The following is a 20,370-nucleotide window of genomic DNA, read 5'->3' as shown; positions in this document are numbered from 1 at the left end:
TTTTATGGCATTGCCTTTATTTTAAGATGAGAGGCACGAGCGAATTGCCTAAAATAACCCAGACTGGAATAAATAGCCCAGAGACCAAAGGCCCTGGACCAGTACATGGGAGAGAGAACCAGACATTTTTTTCAGCGAGTCACAGAGCAATTAGCTACTCTGCCTCATGTTTGGATACCTGAGAACAAGCTCTTCCTATTACAAAAATGACGAAAAATAGAATATCCTTAAATGTAATTTAATTTCAGTATTTCCTGTATTTCCAGCAAGACCTAAGTTGCAAAATGTATTTGGCTTCAGTTTTTTTGGTTTTTTTTTTTCATTCTGGGCAGCTGTTATTGGCAAACAGTGTAAAAATAGATGAAAATAGCAATATTCTTTTACTGGCGTTTTGTAGCTGGAATATGAGGTTCTCCACAAAATCCTCCTTGATGCACAAACTTCTGACTTTTTACACTCTGTTTTTCTAAATTCTTTCCACTGTAGTGAGCTGCAGTCTTAAAATACTCAGACATCACTATGGCCAGCTAATTGCAGCCAACAGCAGAGAGAAAGCCTGACTCTCCTGATAACCCGAAGAGCCGAGCTCAGTGGAAGATAAAACTGAATCCCAGAGACATGTTCGCCTCCACTGCGTTGCAGAAGGCAGAAAGAAACAGGCAGCCAGGTCCCCTTATCTTGGCCATTAGATTATAAAAACTCTTTATCTTTTTCACTCATTTCCGAGCCTTCCTTCATAGGAAGAAACAGAAGGGTTTATTTTATGGCTTCAGCTATCTTTTTCAAGTTCTTTCAGTATCTCGCTGCAAGTACTGTTGTTGGAGCTCCCTGGGATTCTTTCACAGCTGCTGCTGGGGCCAGATGAGAAAAGCAGTCAGACAGGTGGGATTAGAGAAGCTAGGTGCGTAATACCCAGGTGATATACAAGACCTGTAAGCCAAATTACTAAAAGAAAACCCTGGAAGTGCATTCAGTTTAGAGGGCTGAGTATAATATATTCAGGGTAATTTCTAAACCATTGCAAACCAATGCAAAATATCAGGTAAAAAGGATGATCCAAGGCAGGATCAAGACCCCTTGAATTTCTCCTGTGCTCTGATGAGCTGTGATGTCTCTAATTATGGCATTAGTGAGAACGATTGGCCAGTTCGAACCTTCAATCATACTTTTAGTGATTACAGACTTAATTAGTGCACGTTAGCCCAAGTGTCAGCTATTAAAGGAGCTATGCTTATGAAATAGGATGGTAATTACTCCAGCTGCAAAACACTTATGAAAAAACTCACAGGTTAAAATAAAAATCTCACAGTGCCTTTGACAACCGTGTTATCTCAGTCAATGTCCTTGTGTCACACACGTTTATGCCAATTGATCTCAGTTAGATTTGTCACGGTTTTCATGCTGATGCCACATTTCAGCAGACTCCTCTAATCTTGCCTCCACCCTCCCTGTGAGCTGATGTTTGGACTTGGGGTGATGAATTACTCTAACTCCCCCCTTCAGTAATGTCAGTGACTCAGAGAAGCTCAGCGCCCAGGCCAAGTGGTCCGCGGGCATAAATCAGAAAAACATCATTAATTTCCAGGGAACCACTGTGATCCACCCCAAAAGGGATATGGGTAGGGTTTTGTTGACATCTGATGCAATATTTTGAAGGTATTCTGACATAATATATTCTGGTATATACATTTTGAAAAGATGTTATATGTGAGAAGCTTCTCCCAACACGTCCCAAGGCACAGGCAGCTGCCACAGCCCATGCTGAAAGGCAAATGAAGCACAGGGTGCCCAGGTCACCTCCCCTGGGTACTGCTTGTTCACGGGGCAGCGACGGCCAAGGACCACTGCTCCAGTGCATTTCTTCTGGGGACAATGTGGGGAAGCCACTCGGGTGGCCTTTCTCAGCAGCTGGGAGCACAAGGGGCCTGCTGTCATCCCCCTTGGACTGGGAAACAGCTGTGGGACCCCGCACTCCTCCTTGCTCTGTACTTCTGCTCACCCAGCACCGCACCAGCCCTGCCAGGGCACCTGGCTGAGTGTGCTGTTGCACCTGCACTTACAGCAATTGCCTCAATTCATGGTTATACCAAAGAACACCTCCTTGTTAAGTGAGAAAATAAGCCTCCTTCACCTGGGCACGGTGCTTTCTCAAACATGGGTTCTTGCGGGGCTGTTGTTTATCTAGCGCAGTGCTGACGCCAGAGCTGAGCTAGACTGAGTTTTACAAGAAGGGCTTGAACTGAGGTCGAGGCTGGTCATCTCCCGAGACATTGGGAAAATTTCTCCCCATTTCCATGGGAGGAAAAAGAGGCAGGGACATGTTCATGTAGGATGTCAGACACAGCATGACAGCATAACACACCATACCAGTGCCATGGTATGTGAGCATGGTGTCCTCCACACCAGACAAAATCAGTGATAACAGTTTCAGGTGTTGATTAGAAGGAGCCCAGCTAACTTTGCTTGACATGGACTATGGAGCACCCCTAAAAACTGCTCTCTTGAAGACAGGTATCAAGTAGTGGAGAGTGTGCAGTGATGCTTTCAGCTGTCCCAGATGGCTCATGAAGAAGGTGCCCACCCCCAGCCTGGGCTGCTCCCAGGCCCTTGCCACCCATCACCTTCCCTCCTTGCTCTCCACAGGCACCATCAAAGCAGAGCTGAAGTGTGCAGGGTTGTGCCTGTGTCCGGGAGAGCATCTTGCAGGGTATGGACACCTTCGTCACCCTCCTTTCCCCTGGAGTGGAGGCTAAGCCACCTGGCATGTCCCCATGAGGTCCCTGCATTGGTGGGATGCGGTGACTTTTGGGCAGCTTTAGGGATGTTCCCAGCTTGTAGGCAAACAAAGCTTAGCTGTGCTGTAAGCCCGAGCTAGCCATGCTGGAGGAGAGGGAGGATGATGGACAGTCCCCAGGGACAAATGGCCAATATGCCTCCAGAGAAGCCACCTGGAGAAGCAGGGACACCAGGACATGGAGGCACTAGAGGGAGCCTGAGCATAACAGATCCTGCTCTGGGCTCAAAGTTGGAGCATTGGTCCCAGTCAGCGAGAAGGGACATATCCAGGGAATAACAGCAGGGCACACAGCAATTTCCCCCTTGACCTGACATCCTACCTGACCATGGCTTTTTGCCCTGATATCTGTTATAATTTTCTTAAAGAGATGAAGAAATACTGTTTCGCTTATAGAAAATGCCAGCCTGCGAGTGGGGAGACAACTGGCTCTGTGCATTTGCAATAAGAGGTAACAAAAACCAGTGGCAACCAGTGGCAATCATCAGACTGCAGGGTTTAAGAGAGCAGGGGTTCCTGCAAGGCAAAGGGAAGCAGAAGTGCTGACCCGCAGCAGTGGGTATCCCTAAGGGATTTGGGGACCCACCATGGCACAGCCCTGCAAGTGCTCCTGGGCTCATGGCAGGGACATGGGAACAGCAGCCGAGGCTTGTGTGTGCCACTGGGTGCTCTCCAGTTAGCACCAGTTAGGAGAGCTAGGACACTGGAAGAGGCCAGAGAGCTGCAATCTCTTATTTCCCCCAGCAATATTTTCATTGCGTTGGCTTTGGACAAGGAATAGGGTCGCTGGCTCACCATGTAGTGTGTCTGAACGCCTGCCTGCAACCACTGCCAGCAAGGATCAGCACAAAGAGCAAGAGTGGAGTCTCTGGGTTAGTTGCAGATGGGCATCAGCGCTACGATGGGGCAGGGACTGGGAAACAAACGCTTTGCCCTTGTATTTAGCCACAGTGGGGAAATGGATGTGTTTGTTCCAAGTACATCTGCAAAGCATATCTTCTTTTACAGTGTTTGCAGTGGGCCAAAAGTTGCTTTCAACAAGGGTAATCAAGCTTAGCCCAGCAGAAATCAGAGGAGCAACCAGAAAAGAGGGATGAGCACGAACCACCAAGAAAAGGAATAACAAGTTACAGCAGCTCCATCACTCCTGGCTGCATTCAGAGGCTTTTGTTCCCACATGGAGACCATCCCTCAGATCAGCCCAGACCCTCTGCACATTCTCTGCAAGCGTGTTCCCATAAGCAGCTTCCCAACATGAAGGCGGGAGGAAAAATCAGGCAGCAGCCTGCAATGCAGCCCTGACCTTTCTCTCCAGGCCTGCTACCTCCTCCCACTCTCCCCAGAGCTGGCACTACTAACAACTGGTTTCCTCTTGTTGTTTTTCCACCTCCGCTCCTTCCTCCAGAGGGGAGGCCGTGCTGGTGGCCCACGTACCGGTGACTCACAGGCTGGGACCCGTGAGGAACCAGCTAAGCCTGGCCAAACTTAGTAACATCTCATTTTCCATTGCCTACACCCTGGAGGCTTCTTCTGACTGGGTTCATCACTGGAGACCTTCTGAAGCTACCTGCAGGGCCGGGGAGGACCAGCTCGATGGTGTTTCTTCTGAGTTTTGGCAATGCAGGAGCTGGGCTGAGATGGAGCAGCCCTTGATGCAGATAAATTCCGTCTCGGTGAACGTTTATCCAGCTTGCTGATAGCTGCAAGCCATGAGATGTTCTGGACATCAAAGAGGGCTTTTCAGGCTTGGGAAACATGTAAATAAAGATTTGTATACAGGACTGCATGGTAGTCGCATTTTTCTGGAGGCATTTGAATGATATGAGAAGAGCTTAGGGGTCTAAAATCCGATTCCCCTCTGTGTGGATCAGCCTGGTCCATCTGGCTGGATGTCCCCAAATCAACAAATGACCACTGCAATCACAAAACCAAGCATGGGGCATCTGCAAGGTGGGGCTGGACAGTCTGCAAAGGTGGAGGTACTGCCGCGGCTGGAAATGGAATGGAAAAGAGCTGGATGATGACCAGGGCTACCCAAAGGCTGCACTGGGCTGGAAGCAGACGAGCAGGCAGAGCACAGAGACACGGCTCCTGGGCAGCTGCAAGCCCATTGAGCGGGACCCCGTGGCTCCGTGCAGGGCTGCATGTAGGGGATAATGCCAGGAAGGGAGCAGCCGTGCTCAGCCCACGCTTATTGGTTTAATGGGATTTTCCAGAATACTTTTTGCCCCGGTAATGGAAAAGGAAGCTCTCCTGCCGCTTCCCAAGGCCAGGGTGAACGTGCTCAGCTGACGTGACACCTGCTCAACCCGTGCTTCCCGAAAGCCTGGCTGTTCGGAAGGAGCGAGCAGATCCGCAGGCACAGCGTGCGTGGAGCAGCTGATCGCTGCGGGGAGGAGGCACACGGAGGAGGCTGGGAGAAATGGAGAGGGCTGACCTAAATAGATGTTGAGCTAATTTATTCATTTCTCTGCTTTATTATTTAACGCAACTTCGAAACAGCTCAGGACTTCTGGTTCCTCTCAGCTCTGCCGCTGACGTCGGGATGGGGTTATTTTTGACCTGATTTTTGCCTCCGTCGTGCTGAATAGCATAGCACAGCCTCGCTAAGCACCCCGCTCTCCCATCAGGCAGGCCAGGCACGCTATGGGAGAACTCTGACACAGCTGCTTTCTAGCCAGGAGCACAGGAAGGACTTATTTTAAGTTATTTTGAGCTTTTGCTTCACCTCCTGCCCAGGAAGGTGTTCAGATTTTGGCCTGCTTTATGTGTTGTTAATAGGGAGATTTATCTCCAATTTAGCTGGCTGGCGAGAGGATTGGTGAGTTCGTACAGCACGAGGCAGCCTTCAGCCTCCACCGACATCTCCCCCGGGCAGGCTGCCAAACGCAGCCCCAGGCTCTGCAGCACGGGGGCTTTCAAGGATAAACCTGGAGCCTGTCTCACTTCCAGCCAGCCTCCTCTCTCCTCAAATCCTAGCAATCCCCTGAAACACCGTCCGGGAGGAATTTATTATGAGAACGACACGGAGCCCCAGCTGTTCGGAGAGCTGTTTGGGCTGCGGTTCACCCATGGGCTGCACGTGTCCTCTGCGAGCCCATGGCACGTTTTAGCACTGCTGAGGTTTAAAAGCCACAAGCTGGGGAAAAAACATTGATGCCAGTGCAGGTTGTCTAAACCCATACACCATTTCTGCGCAGGCACAAAGGGGTATGGACAGAGCTGCTCCTGCGTGAAGTGGCTGCTTACCAGGTTTCAAACCATATACCACCCAGCTTGCGCTTTGCAGGGCCCTTTAATTTTGTTTTTCATTAGGGTTCATCACCTGATGTATAAATTTAGGCCAGTGTTGTATCCAGTTACCTGGCACCTCTGTTGTGAATTTTTTAAATGGATTATTCATTGACCTGCTTGATTCCTTCAAGATCTCTAAGCAGTAAAACAAGCCCTGATGCTATTTAGCTCATCAGCAAAGGCATTTCAGCTCACGCCGCCTTCACATTGCTGGAGAGTTTCATGATGTTGCTGGGGGTGGGATAGTGCAAATTAGCAGAAATGAAGCAGTTAACGAGGCTGCAAGTTAAAGTCTTCCAAACCAGGAGGCTTGAGGCACTGAAGGGGAGCAGCCAGGCGTGGGGCTGCGAAGGTGCTGCTCCGCCTGGCACAGCCAGCCTCTTCTTCTGCCTCTGCCGGCTGAAGTGGGGGCTGTGCGGATCCTCGGCAGGGTCCCATCCTGCCAACCCACAGGGTGTGCAGCTTCGATCTGAGGGGTTTTGTGGTTTGGTTTTTTTTTAATATAAAGTGATATAGTGTTTAGATGTGTTGGTCTGAGAGCCTTGTGAGGCCAAAAAGAGAATGAACATGTAAAAGATGGAGACAGCCAAAGTGATTCGATGTTTCTCTTTCCCTCCCTATATCCTGGACGTGGAGTTTGGTGGATGATGCCCTGATTTTTCTACTGAGGGCAGAAAAGCATTATGCCACCCCAGACCCTCCAGGGTCCAGGGTTTTGATGCTTATGCCCTAATTGTACCAGGCTGATGAGGACGGAGTTAAGTGTCACCCTGGGATTTAGGATCCTTCATGAGGGCACAACTTCTGCCCTTCTCCTCGGTGGCAGAGGCCTGTGATAGAGGAGAGAGTCCTTTAATGAACCGGCCGCCAGTTTTGGAGTGGGCAGCAGGCTGGTTTTCAGCCTTGAGGCAAGGGATCCAGTTTGGCTGCCAGCTCGCCTTTATCTGTGCAGAGAGAATTATTGGGAAGCCGTGTTGACAAATGCTGCAGCTAAAAAGGAAAATGAACTTCCACACAAAGATGGCTTGTTTGTGCAAAGTGGAGAGGGAATAAAGAAGCTGCCAAAAAAGCTGACATTAAACCTGCCGCTTACCTGCAGCTCATCTGATACCATGGCTGAAACCTTTCATTTGCAGCAACGTAATCCAAGATGTTCTTTCTGCAAAGCAAGAAAGTAGGTTATTGCTCAAGCAGAGCTGGGGAGGGGGAAGGAGATAAGCAGAGCCTGATCCTGGCAGGTGCTGTGTGCCCTGCACTCCCTCTGAGCAGGGCTGAAACCCTGGCTGGCAGCCTGACTTGGGGGTTTGGGAAGAGCTTGCATGCAAACCCTTTCCAAACCTTTGAAACGGGCTGCCCGCACTGCCAGAGGCAGGGCAGCAAGCAGAGCGGGGGTCCCCAACGCTGTCTTCAGCTCCTGCACCTCTAACCCAGGGACCTGGAGGCAAGAGACATAAATCCCATAATCCTTAGCACTCATGTAGTGCATCTCGTCTTCAAAGTGCTTCACTGATGGGAGTGAATTAATGACCCCACATAAAAGAGGGCTGCACATCCCGAGCCCTGCACCGATGACATGCAGCAGTTGCCGAGGTATTTTTAAGCAGCAGTATAAGCCAGCAAACCTCCTCCCAGAGGCTGGAAACCCATTGCTGGTGCATTGGACTGCATTGGGTTGGTCCACATCAATTGGTGACTCTCAAATCCACCATCCAAGGCAGCCCTGGCTCCCCAGAGAAGCTGGGCAGGCAGGCAGGGATGGTCTCTGCCACAGCTGGGGATGGAGAGAGGACCAACAGCCAAGCACACCTCCAAAAGCCTGGAAAAATTGCAGTTGCTTTAATGCTGGAAATACCACCAGGGCTGCTACCCCAAAAAGATGTTGATAACTTGGCCCTGCATGCAAACACCTCTTTTTTTTCTGGCTGCAAATTAAGTGGAAGGATAAAAAAAGAGAAGAAAAAAAAAGTGGAAGATCTGTCTTAACCCTAGCAGCTATCACCAGAGACAGGGAGGACTTAAATCACTTGAGGAGCCTCCAGTTAAGGCAAGACCACGATACTGTATCTGCTACATTCAAGCACAAGAGCTTTGTTTTCGGTACAATAAAAGCATTGTAGGCCTGTATGGCGTGTGGATCGAGGCAAGCAAAAATGCTGGGCAGGTTAATTAAGCTCCGTAGCCCTCCCAGCACCGCATTGTGCTGCGGCTCAGCCCCAGATATTTCCCAAGAAAATGTCCCAGCATTTTAATGCCTGGCTGCAACATGGGACATTAAAAGTGGATGGATCCCCTGTTAAAGATGGGCTACATGCCAGTGTATTTTATGCATTGATACATATACATGATGGCTCCTTATTTTGCTTGGCCCTGGGGGTTTCCATGCAGACCCACTTTGCATTTGTTTTCTGGTTACTCAGGAACAGAAGGAGCTGAGGCAGAGTCTTGGGCAGGTGGCCAGACCGCTGCCAAGGAAAATGCACAGGACCTGGTCCAGTATGAGCATCAGTATCTGCTGCTCCCAGGACTTCACCTTATTTGTCTTATGAGATATGGATATGGGCATTGGAGCCGTTTGCCTGCCAGAAATGGAAGAGCAGAGCAATGGCTGAAAACCAGCTTAGCAGGAGGCTGAACTATTACATTTTTAAAGCTTTTCTTAAAAATGTCTCCTTCCCTGACTATCCAGTGCACAGAAATCAATAGGATGGTAAGTGAGGTCCTAACTTCTGCAAGCTGGTGGTGGTCCCCTGCATCCCCAATACTTTTCTTTGGCCGGATTACCTGCTCCAGCCTCTGGCCATCTCGGCTTTCCTGGGGTGCAGAGATAGCTGCACGGTTTGCTCAGCAGCAATGAAACCCTCCCCCCACAGCACCAAGCAGATCTTGTGCTATTCCTTTTCCTGCCTTTAGATGAGCAGAAAGCTGCTTGGCTGCGTCTGCTGCTTGATTTTTAGGGTGCAGCATCTGCGGCTCGATTTTAGCCATGGTTTTGTACCGGGATATTTCAGAAGGTCATGCTAATTAAGAAATCATATCCCCATCAAAACCACTAATGCCAATGCCTCTCAGTGTGCTCCATGATGCATGTTCTCAGGGCTTGCTGCAATCAGCCCATCTCTCTTGGAAGGCTGCTTCTCATCCTGGGTGGCAGCAATAGGAAGTTCCACAAACACTGTCCTCTGATATTAAGGACATAAATTATTGAGCAGCCCAGTAGCACTGCCCTTTCATAATGTCAGTGCTGAGAAATGACTGACACCCTCCTTTGCACATCATTCAAATGAAAACCTAATTGCAGCACGGCCGCATGGGAAGGGGCTGGGATTGGCAAGCAGGTTTGTTCTGGAGTTCATGGTTCCACTAAGAAAACCTGCATTTTAACGCCACTTTGTACATGGGTTTTGGCTGTGTTTCTCTGAGCCCCAGCCTGGCGCAGACTGCCATATGTGCTGTGCCTGGGACATTTTACTGGCTTAAATTGCACTTGTGCCCAACCTGTTCTGGAAACGGTGCTTAAGGCCACTGATTTCAGCCTGACACCAGCTGCCCTGTGAGGAAATGGGTTTTATTAGGGAGATAACATGGTCTGTGGCAACATTTCCATTAGCCCCGCTGGCATCCCACCCCCTGATACGCAGGTGTGGGACATCTGCACGGACACAGGTTTGCTCCGAGTACTGGCAATAACTGAGCTGGCCCCATAGGAGTGGATGCACTGGGACACGGGACTGCCGAACGACGGAGAAGTACAGCCCTCCCCTCTTGTATCAGCCGCATCTCAAGCAGTCATTTGTATTAAGGATGGCCTGACTGATGATTTGGCTGGGATCAAAACACATTTTCTTCCACAGCGATTTTATCCAGGCTTTTCACACCACTTCATGAACTCCAATAAATCCTTAGGAAGTCTCTGGCAGGTGGATGCCTTTAAATCTCTGTTATATCCTTGGCACTCAGCAAACCTGACACATCCAGAGGTGGTGGGGAGGACAGAGTACCCGGCTAAGATCTGGGGGCAGGTGATCTTCAAACATTGTCCACTAAAGCTCCAAACCTGAAGCCTAATTCATGTGTTTTAGTGTACAAAATCAAGCCACAGTGGCACGGAGTCAGGAAGAGGATGCAGGACAGACCTCAGGAGTCCTTATCTCTCCAGGCATCTGAAACAACTCTCCTTTCCCTCCTACCCTGAGCCATCATGCTGCCACCCCTTCAACAGCTGAAGGATCCTGAAAAATTACAGCCAAAGCTTTTCTTGTCTGCTCTGGCCACCTGAAAAAACTTCTGTTCGGATGGAAGCACTGAAGCGTTTCTTAAAACAGCTCTTCCTCCTGCCATTAAATATTTAAGAGAGGAGCACCAGGGGAAACCATGTGCTGAGGCAGGATGGCACAGCGCTGGGAACCACGGAGAGCCCGATTTAAACAGTAATGAGATGGCAGGTGCTTGCAAAGCACAGCTTGGTTTTAGCCTCCCATTGCCCCCCCTTGCTGCGGTGCTCCCTGCAGCATCCACAGCACCGTATCCCCGTCCCGACAGCTCCCACACCGGGCCCAGCAGCTGAACAAGAGCTGAGGATCTGACCCAGCACTGCCCTCCCGCAGATCCCTGCAGGGAAGATGCTTAGGGTGGGAAGGCAGGCTCGGGGGGTTGTGTGTGCTCTGGGAGGCCATCCCTGGGTTACAGAGCTGGTGAACAAATTCATATGGACCTGGAAACCAAGTGCTCATTGGGACCGATGGGAACGCAGCGGTGCCCGGGCACTGGCCGTGGCGGGTCGGGAGCAGAGCACGTAGCAGCCCTGGCCCCGACTGCCGAGGGTCATCCCTACCAGCTGCTTTGTCTCCCCATCACCACCTTCCCTCTCTGCCTTATTTTGGGGGGGTGGAGGGTGGCAGAGGGAGGGTGTTGACGAGTCTCCCTGCTTTGCAGTTGCTGTAGCAACTGTGGTGTCTCTGGCAGCAGGAGCGCACGTTTCCTGCAGCCAGCCGGAGTGTGAGCTAGTTAATTGCAAGCAGATTATTTTTTTTTTTTCCCCTGTTAGAAAAAAAGCCCCCCTCTGCCCCCACCACCAGCAGCCAGAGCCCTGGAGGTGCTGCTGAGGCGGCAGCAGAGGCACAGGGCGGCCCATGTGCCAAGCCAGAGGGATGCTGCTGCGTATTCCCGCTCCCGGGCAATCTTCTGCACATGAGTCAAAGCCTCAGCACCTCCTCCAGACCCTCCGCTGCTCCCCCTCGGCTCCTTGGCAAGGACAACCTGCCTTTCCCTAATCCAGTCTGGAGGCAGGGTGGGTTGCTGCAGCCATCCAGGCTCCTCCCTGGGGCAGCTCAGACCTGAATTCATCTCCACACGAATTAGAGCATCTGCTTTGGGGGCGAGGGATCAGTCTTGATCAAAACATTCTCAGCAGCGGAGGATCAGCACAAGCTTTGCTAAGTTACTTCCCTGATTAATGACTTTTAAATAATAGAGCCTTTTTCACAGGCTGGATTCCTTGGGTGCCCATTTGCAGCCATCTTGTAAGACTTTGCCTCCTAAATCCCATTACTCCCCCATTTCCATCACCTTTGTACCTCCCAAGCCCTGACCCGCTCTCCCTTCCTTTTCTCTTTTAGAAACCAGAGTCGGAGCTCCTTGAGCCAGCCCTTGAAATGCTCCGGTGCCTCTTCTCTGAGCCTCAGCGACTTGGCCATCGCACTGGTGTTTGACCTCGAGGCATGCTGCTCCAGCGTGCTGCCCTTGTGCCACGACCATCCTTTGGCCACGTGCCACCGCAGGCGCCCATCTCCATTCGGAGCCCATCAGCCTGGTTTGGGCTCTACCCTGGATACGTGACTCATCTCTTTTTTCCTCCAGAAATATGACTTTATATTCAATTCAAATAAAGCATAACCTGCTGGCATCTATCCAGGAGACTGAACAGTTCACATCAGGCTGTAGATACGCAGGAGAATGAAGCAAACAAAGCTTAGTGCTAATGCTTCAGCGTTGCTCGCCACCCATGGCTCTGGGTTACATCTGTTTTGGTTTCATTTGCAGAATTAAGCCCTGGCCTTGCACAAATGCAGAGACCTGCCCTGCTTTTCCAGAAGGCATGAGCTCTGATCCAGCCTTTTCATCACTTGCCTTTGGGATGGCTGCAGCTGCTGCCAGGGAAGGCAAAAACTGCAAGCAGGGTTGTTCTTCATGAGAGAAGGAGGCAAAAAGAGTGAGTTGCCCCCACCTTTCCCACCTCGAGAGTCCACCCTCTAAGCGTTTCCTGGCGGGAACCAAATCTTCCTTCCTCAAGTGGTCACCTTCACCACGAGATAAGAGATGAACGATGCTCAGGCAGGGGCTGTTGTCACCCAAAATAGAGTTTTTTCACCCCAATCTTTGCTTGACGTGCCATTTCTTAGCTGGCATTTTTGCGGCTGCTGCTGAAGCTTTACGTTCTCTGGGAAGTTTTCTTGAAGAACAGGTTGGCCAGTTGGGGAATGTTTCACTACTATTTTCAGCCTGGGACGTTTTCCCTTTTTTTCTTCAAAGTACAACAAAAAACCTGTCAACAAGTCACAAAAGAGTGATCTCAGTCTAAAATATGAGCCCTGGCACAGGAGGGCATTTGACTCAGAAGCCACTTCCCATCTTTGGAGACTTGAAGTATGTTCCACTTCGTCATCCCGAAGGTCTTTAAACGCTTATAAAAACAGAGTTTATTTATCCACAGTGAGAACAGCCTATCTATTATCTTGAAGGCTGAATTCAGAAAGTTTCTTCAGAAATTTATTGGTTTCATTCCTACCAGTCTGAACAGAAGTTTTCCACAGAGTCCGTCAAAATACAAATGTCTCAATTCCAATTTCCTTCAGCCTTTAGCAAGACATCACATTAAATGTGTTAAAAAGCACTTTTATTAGTTACTGAGAAAGCAGCAGTCTGGCAGCTCTTGACCACTAGCTATTCACTTTTGTGAAGTCTCCTTTAACAGCAGTTTGATCCAATGTGGTGGTTTTCTCCACCAGCAAGCTCAGCAGTGCCTGGAGCCAAAGGGACGAGCTCCAGGCAAGGATTATTGGCTTCAGGTCTCAAGGGCTCCTACTGCTGCCCAGGCGAAGCACTTCTGCCCCTCTCAAGGCTTCCCACATCCCCACTCTCGGGAAAAATGGAGCAGTGGAGGCACATGGTCAGCCTGAGGCCAGGGAGATCCATGAGAGCAGCCATAAATACATACAGAATGGGGTAGTTTCATCCACACCTGTGATGCTTTCAAGAGGACTCAGGGAACCATCTAAGAGCTTGCAGGAGTTTTTGTTCTAGTCTGATTTTGCGTAAGGCTATGTTTTAGCCAACAGCGATAATGTGGCATCTACTTCACAAGGGAAAGGCGGTCATGAAAAAAGCCAGCAATTCCCAGTCCTCCGAGGGGCAAGGAAATTGTCTCTCCCCATCTGATCTCCATGGGATGCTCTGGGATTGCTCCTAACATTCAGTCATTCTGGAGCTGCATGGGCAGCCAGAAACCCAAACTTCCCACCTGCTTCCTTGCATCGGCCCTCCTGGCTTCCTTTAGTCAACACCAGAGCACACGGAGCAGGACGCCCACTGCTCGGGTCTCAGCGCATCAGCCAGCTGCAGGATGCACGCAGTTCCCAATGATACAAGCACCATGGTGAGATACAACTGGGTCGTTAGCATTTGATGGAAAAATTCAGCTCTACTATGTATTTGGTATTGACTGTCCCATTCTAAACAAGGTGACAGATGTTAAGTGGCATTAAATGACACAAATTGAGGTTGGCCTTTCCCTCCTGGCATTTTTTTCAGCACCCCCAATGCCATGCCAAACTGAGTCCCTGCTTACGCTTCAGCTCCAAAAATACTTTAAGGAGTGCCAACACACACACACACAATCCTCATGTGGAAGAAGCCAGTGCTCTGATAATTGAGATGTTAATGCTGAAAGACTGAGCAGGTTTCCCTTAGCTATCATGGCTTGGCTCTGGGGAGCTTATGAAAAGAACATAAATAAATTGGGACTTACATGAAATAGCCAACGGATTGAAACCTGGAGATTTCTGGAAGCAGCTATGCTGGGAAGGAGCACGTGTGAAGGGTCCGGTTATAGGACTACTCCTATAGTTGTGTAAATACATAAGCACTAATGTTGCAAGTTGCAAATATTGGCAGGACTGGCAGGATTGCACCCATCCATCTCCACAACCACCTCCGTAAGCACACTCACACCATCATTTTCCAGCCAGGCATGTGCAGACACCCCATGCACAAGGATGGCCAGGACAAGCACAAGTGAGAGCCCAAGAGATGTTGGGAGCAAAGATGTTTCTGCAGAAATGGTTTGTTGGATGCTCAGGTATCTGTGGAGGGATCCACCAGCCAACAGAAACCTGGAGAGATGAGCTATCAGAAAGGAGGAAAAGCTGTACCACCCAAAAAGTGCAGCCCAGCTCTTGTCACAACCCTCTTTCTTTGATCCACCATCGGTTTAACACAAAGTCACCTGGGGAAAATAAATTCTCTCAGGCTTGAGGATGGGTATCTGATACCCAAATCCTACAGCTACTGGAGTCATAAAGCAGCTGAAGATATTTTGATCGGAAAAATGCCTTCTCAACCTCCCTTGCTGTCAGAGTGCTCCAGAGGACCTGGATGCCTCTTACCTACAAGAGTGCAAAGTATCAAGCCCATGGGGCAACGAACATCAGGAACATCAGGGTCTTCACTCAGCACAGACCCTTCATCTCTTTCTTTAATTTTAGGACTCCACTCAAAACTTTAGACCAGAGACATGGCAATTAAGGGCTGAGCAAGGTCTGCTGCATGGGACATGGCTCCTGCATGGAAGAGCAAGCACCAGTGCAAACATGTGCTGGAGGGACCTCATTGCCCTTAATTTAGTCTAATTTTGCTTTCAAGCACTGGCCTAATCATGATTGCTGGAGGCCAGACGGCGCATTTCTTTCAGTGCCGGGCCCTGATGCTCTCACATGTGCTGGTTTTACACTTATATCATTCATCGGCCTCATCAGAGCCAGCCCTGACTTCTCCGGGCTGGATGGAGAGGAGAATCAGGCGTTTCCATTATTTAGCCCTCGGACACGGCCACATCCAGCCTGAAAAACAGCCTTGTCACGTGCCCTTTGCGCGGCTGGGGAGAGCTGCAATTACACGGCGGTGGCCGTGCATGGGCCACCAGCCCCACTGTTTACAGGAAGCGCCGGTGCAGAGCATGGAATTAGAAAGACCGCAAGGAAGTGAGGGATTATTTACTGGAGATGAAAGGACACAGAAAAACCACAGGACAAATCAGTGGGGCCTAAGCAATGGTAGCTGCTATTTCAGTCTTCCAGCTGCTGGCATTCATACCGGTCACGCTGCGATGGGAGAATTTGGGAGGAATTCAGCAGGACGGATGGTTGCACTGCTTTTGGACCGGTAAAACACACCAAAGAATAGGCCCTAAACCTGCTGGAAGGATGGGAGGGATGTCTGCTCCACTCCTTCCCTTCCTCAATGATTCCCATGAGTCTTCCTTCTCCCCAGGTATGATGCCTTCTTTTGGACTGCATCTTCTGCTGGCAAAGCCAGTGGGACGTGCCCATGGGTTAGCCCAGATTAGTCAAGATAAAGCATCTCCTCAAACCTGGAAAGAAGTGGGGTAGGGGTTGAGGTCTGACATATCGAGACCGCTGCAGTGCCAATGGGAGCTGGTATTCCTTGGAATATCCAAGGAAAGGGGGGAAACTACTGGGTGAAGGTTAATCCTGATCCTCCAATCCAATCCAGTCTAGCCCAATCTCTCTCAATACTATTTCTTCTCCAGGCTTTTGCCTTTATTTTAAGCACCCACAACATCCTTTCCTCCTAGAAAGTTCAAACCCATCAATACAGTCTCTGGTGGGAAGTGATGCAGGCAGAGCTTGTGACCAAGCAGAGACACCTTACAGGTGACAAGACACGCCTGTTTTAAGTGCCTCAGTCCGAGTGCCCATGAGTTCACCTATTTTTTGGTGAGGTCTGCTTTTCAGCTAAGACTGGCCACCAGGATTTCAGTGGTTGCTCATGAGCTCTGAAATTTGGGCCGTAACTGGATCAGGTCTCATGTCAGCGCGTGCCCACCTTTACCTGCAGCTGCAGATACACAACTGCTGCTTGTGTGGCTCTCCACGATGGCCACGTACTCAACCACACTTTTCCCAGAAAAATCCCGCAAGATTTTCCAAATGCATTTCTCTAGCATTTTGCTCCTGGCAGGTAAAGCTGTTTGCAGTGCTGCCATCCTTGTCCCACAGCCACACTGGAGATTTTGCCCTCACCAGTCCTCTGTCACTGGCAGGGAGTTTTGGGGTAGCACCCAAACTCCTCCACCAAGCCCTTTCCCAGGGAGTCAGGCAACTCGTTTGCTGTCTCTCTTTCCAAAGACATAGATGTCACTTTGTTATCTTCCCCCGCTGGCTTCTGCTGCATCTCAATGCCACGCAACATCAGGCCACCACCACATGCCAAGTGACAGCATCCCCCGTCCATCCCCACACTTGATGCAGATTGAGCTCCCACCACCACCAAAACGGCATCTCAAGCAGCACCGTGGCCCTTTGCGCTCGGCGCAGGGTGGTGATTCAGCCCTGACTCAATGGGAAGGTGGGCATGGACTGAAACCCCAGCCCTGCTCCCTGCACGGTCCGTGGTTAACATGATCCTGCTGGAAATTACAGAGCTCCAGCAAGGGCGGTGGGAGGGAGGCTCCCCTTGGTGAGGAGAAGCCCACAAGAGACTCCCACTGACATTCCTGCCTTCTCCCTTGCTCCGCATCCATGCGGCTGAGCGAACACAAACGGCACGTCGCCTTCATGTTTGACCCAGAGCAGTGCTTGGCTGCTGGTGCCATACCACAGGCTCCATCTGGAAAGCAAACAGTAGCTCTGTAGAGTCTTCTTGTCTTTTTTTTTTATTTTTGGGTTTTGTTTGTTTGTTTGTTTTGTTTTGTTTTGTTCTCCCTACAACAAGGAGAGAGAAAGGATGAATGAGCTTATTTTACAGCCTGGGAGGAATACCCAGCCATTGTTAGCTTGGCACATGCTGCAAAATGTGGTGGCTAAGAAAATAAAAGCTTATTCTTTCTTAAATGGGTTGGCTGACCCCCCCCCCCCCCCCAAAAAAAACCCAAAACACCGCACCCTTCAACGGGCCAGAGGCAGCATTTCTGCTACATGGCTGATCCACAAGTCAGTGACTTCCAGAGCTGGACCTAACCTGCTGCATGTAACAAAATGAAAGTGAAGATCTGGGTTTACATCATTTTTGAGGAGTCTGAAAAGCACTGTGCACCCAGCCTGCCCTCCCCTCACCGGTGCCACCCAGCACTATGTTCCCATCCTGGGCTGGCAGCGGGCGGAGGGAAGGCAATGCCATCCCCCTGCGGACACTAACATAGAAACTCTCCAAAACATCTCCTTGTCTCAATTCTCTGCATCTAGAAAATGTTGTCACAAGGTCTAAGAGTCCTCAGTCCCAGCTGAGGCTCAGGTGCCTGCAGTGAGTATCTCAGAGCCAACGGGACCCTGAGGGTGACCACCTCTGCTTCGGAGAACCAGCATTGCCAATAAACGGGTTCAATGGCACTTCCTCTCCTTGGAGAGGAGAAGTGAGAGCCAGGGCACACAGAGAAAATAGCCATGTCACAGCTGCTCAATTAATTAACTCAATTAATTTTAACCAGGACCTCTTGGGTTATTTCACTGCAGCCGTCTCTGCTGGGAAAGCTGGGCGCCATTGCCTGCCACAGCCTTCTCTCAAGCAGTAACCTGGCTCTGGAACTGTGTTTCTGTCCACTCATCATATAACTTGCTTCTGCCACCAATCCACATAATTTTCCCTATTATTGAAGTGGTAAAATCAACCTCAGGAGCTCAGAGTCCCCGAATGGGGATTGAGAGTTCAGAGTCTGCAGCCGTCTTGTGAGGTTCAGTGACACATGAAGGGAAAGAAAAAAAAATCCCATTAATAGAATAAGTCCTCAGTAATTTCACCCAAACAAACTTTCCACCCAAACCAGTGCTTTTTAAAAGATCCATTAAAAAAAAGCAGGAAATGCTAGTGAATATACTCCTTCCCTGTTGCAGCTGTGATTCCACTTTCAAACATATCTGACTCGGGAGACTGGCTTGGATTTATATGGCTGCATGCTATTTTGCCTGTTTTATTGAGTGTTCAAAATGGCTGTAAAAGGAGCTAAACCAGAAGCCCAGTGACGCAGTCCTGGACATGGAGCCATTGCTGCCCAATGTCCTCCTGCCCTGTGTACATGGGGGGTCCCAGGAGCAGTGATGGTCAGGACAGAGGCAGCTGAGGTTGTGTCTGAGGCTGTTTCCATCCTATTGCTAATGAGTGCATCAGTGGATGTGTTAATTTAAGGAATAAACGGTGACTTTTTTTTTAAGTCTATAAAATCAGGAGACCAGCTCCCTTACTAATATCAGCAGAGAGCAAAACGAGGCCCAGGCAATTTTATCAGCTGTGGCTCCAACCCATCATCTGTCAGAGAGGCGATGCACCACGGAGAGGATGAGATCTCATCTTCTATTAAAGGCAGCCACGTACGTGTTCACGGCTGCATAGCACTCTTAATAGCAAAACCACTGACCAACGTCTTCAAGGGGTTAATGTTCAAACAAATTACAGTGAGGAACAAAAAGGGGATTTTGCTTTAACTTGGAAATTTATTATTTTTTTTGACCTATTAAATAGCCAAAGCTTTTAAGCTGGGCTCCACAGTCCGGCAAGAGCCTTCTCCCCGCGCCGGTGCAGCCGCCGGCCGTACTTCATCATCCGGCTGCGTGGGGAGGGGGCAAGAGGAGGAAAGGGCCCGTGCAGGGGGCACGTATCCTGACCAGTATTTCATGGATTCCCTCGCACTGAGTGGGGAGTGGCGGATTGCCACGGGAGCCTCATTATGTAGAGGCACAGGCAGGGGACTGGCTTGGTGACAGCAAGTCTGCTCAGTCGCAGATCAAATGGCTTAATAGAAACTGGATCCAACTGGTCCAGCCTTGCGGGTTTTGATTTAAACTGCAGTTATAAGGTGTGATTAGAGGCGGGGGAAGCTGTGCCAAGAGCTCAGATGTGAAGCAAAAAACATATATTAAAAAAAAAATCCTTCCCCTAAACCTATACATATTTTTCCATTGTTAACTCTTTACCTGCCACTGCCAGATACTTGAGGAAACCCTGGGCCATCCGAGGACACCTTCGGTACCGCTGCTTAAATCCGGAGGCTGTAAGAGGTCTGTCAGCACCGCAGAGGAATTTGGCCACTGGAGTACTAACATTTATGGGCTTGGTATTAATAATAACCACAACAGAGCTTCGTAGGGACTGACTGAGCCTTTCCTGCCAGCGCGCCTGAGAGCGAAGGAAGCGGACGCCCTCCCTGAAGCCCTCGTGCTGACCAGCGATGGCTGGAGCAGGGGCTGAGTTTTGGCTGCCTTCTTTTTGGGTTACTCCTGTACAGTAGAGAAGGAGGTAGTGCTTTTCTGGAAACGGTTAAATGAGGTCCCTTTTTCCTGTCTCCAACTAGTTGCCCAAAACTCAATAGTTAATTTGGCAAATGGAGACCTTTGGAGATGTTAATGCAATTCAAACCTTCGGCCCATATGGATAAAATCGCAATTCAGTAAAATTGCTGGTTCTTTATCTTCATGTGGCATCATCACACAGTTAATTTCAAGCTTTCCAGTAAGCTGTAATATATCTTTTAACCTAAGAGCTCTTTTGCATGACACTGAAATAGGTCCCAGTCTATATACATCTCCTGCCAAGACAAATGTATGGTTCAGCAGCAGTAAAGAGGATATAAAAGACTCCCACGTTACAAATGTAGGAGGCAGAGGATATTTTAGCATGGCAGTGGTTACACTTTTGGCAGCTTTGCTATAATAAACTTTGTTTTCAGAGACTTAAAATATTCCCTGTGCAGTGAAGATTGACATATTTGCTTTCAGCAGAGATGTCTCAGGGGCTGGGGCTGGTGAACGGAGCTCAGGAACATGAGGGAACACTAAGAAGACAGAGTTAATATCACCCTACATTTAAACAGGGTATTTCCTCACAAAATGCAAATATTTACAAATGCCATCAGGTCCTGGTAGGACCATTTCCATGAAGACAGATGGGCACTCAGGAGGTACCTGCAGGCAGCGTGCTGAACCCTGGGGTGGCTTCAGGAGCTGGGGGCAAGGGAAAGAAGCTGAGCGGGCAGGCCAAGGGCCAAAAATAGGGGGGGA

General features: G+C 49.7%; 1 long non-coding RNA gene across 1 annotated transcript in view; it reads right to left on the bottom strand.

Annotated features, from left to right (window-relative positions):
• Positions 1-222: 222 nt before the first annotated feature.
• Positions 223-20,370, bottom strand: part of LOC138690918 (uncharacterized) — a 171,484-nt gene continuing 151,336 nt past the window's right edge. The window contains exons 10-11 of the long non-coding RNA XR_011329709.1: positions 7,182-19,409; positions 223-4,785 (exon numbers count right to left, since the gene is read on the bottom strand). This is a non-coding gene — a long non-coding RNA (uncharacterized lncRNA). The remainder of the gene's footprint in view (positions 4,786-7,181; positions 19,410-20,370) is intronic.

This window comes from Haliaeetus albicilla, chromosome 24 (genome assembly GCF_947461875.1).
Source record: "Haliaeetus albicilla chromosome 24, bHalAlb1.1, whole genome shotgun sequence".
In the NCBI taxonomy this organism is placed as follows: domain Eukaryota; kingdom Metazoa; phylum Chordata; class Aves; order Accipitriformes; family Accipitridae; genus Haliaeetus; species Haliaeetus albicilla.
The sequence above is the reverse complement of the archived record's forward strand: the minus strand, read 5'-3'. Positions and strand labels throughout refer to the sequence as shown.